General features: G+C 39.7%; 1 non-coding gene across 1 annotated transcript; it reads right to left on the bottom strand.

Annotated features, from left to right (window-relative positions):
* Positions 1–315: 315 nt before the first annotated feature.
* Positions 316–387, bottom strand: TRNAD-GUC (transfer RNA aspartic acid (anticodon GUC)). The gene has a single exon. It is a non-coding gene; the product is annotated as a tRNA-Asp (tRNA).
* Positions 388–1,150: the final 763 nt, after the last annotated feature.

The following is a 1,150-nucleotide window of genomic DNA, read 5'->3' on the forward strand; positions in this document are numbered from 1 at the left end:
CTTTTTTAAAGGAGTAGTTCTTCCCGACGGGGAATTGAACCCTGGTCTCCCGCGTTACATGTGGGGAACCTAACGACTTTACTATCGAGGACTCGGTCAGAGTGGGGCAGATTTGTGATTGACAGAAATTGTAACTAGGACTTAATAAATAATCGTTTGAAATGAAGAAGGAGTCATCTTTAAAAGTTCAGACTTTTGAGTGCAGCAGGTGACTTAACGTTTGGTGAAATTAACGTTATAAAATGGAACAGCAAGTGATTTAAAATTGTAATAACAATGAGAGCCAGTGGCCAAAACATTTTAAAAAGTGTAGCTCTCCCCGACGGGGAATTGAACCCCGGTCTCCCGCGTGACAGGCGGGGATACTAACCACTATACTATCGAGGACTCGCTCGGAATTCGACTGATTCTAAATTGACTGATATTATAAAAAGTAGAAATGAACCCATATACTCGGCATATTACCGATTGAAATGAAGAGGGGTTTATCTTCAAAAGTTCAAGCTGGTTAGAGCAGCCGGTTACTTCACAATTGGTGAAAATCACGTGATTGAAGTCAAGAGCAAGTCCTTTTAAATTGTAATAACAATAAGAGCCAGTGGCCATTTTTTTAAAAAGAGTTTTTCTCCGCGACGGGGAATTGAACCCTGGTCTCCCGCGTTACATTTGGGGAACCTAACGGCTTTACTATCGAGGACTCGGTCAGAGTGGGAAGATTTGTGATTGACAGAAATTATAACTAAAAATAATCTCTAATACTCAATAAATAATAGCTTGAAATGTTGAAGGATTCATCTTTAAAAGTTAAGGCTTTTGAGTGCAGCAGGTGATTTAACGTTTGGAGAAATAATCGTTATAAAAGGGAACAGCAAGTGATTTTAAATTGTAATAACAATGAGAGCCAGTGGCCAATTTCTTTTTTAAAAGTGTTGCTCTCCCCGACGGGGAATTGAACCCTGGTCTCCCGCGTGACAGGCGGGGATACTAACCACTATACTATCGAGGACTCGCTCAGAATGAGGCTGATTGTAGATTCATTGAAATTATAAGAAGTAGAAATGAACACATATACTCGGCATATTACCCATTGAAATGAAGAGGAGTTTATCTTTAAAAGTTCAAGCTGGTTAGAGCAGCAGGTTACTTAACA

The sequence above is a fragment of the Lampetra fluviatilis genome, chromosome 66, assembly GCF_964198595.1.
Source record: "Lampetra fluviatilis chromosome 66, kcLamFluv1.1, whole genome shotgun sequence".
Classification (NCBI taxonomy): Eukaryota; Metazoa; Chordata; class Hyperoartia; order Petromyzontiformes; family Petromyzontidae; genus Lampetra; species Lampetra fluviatilis.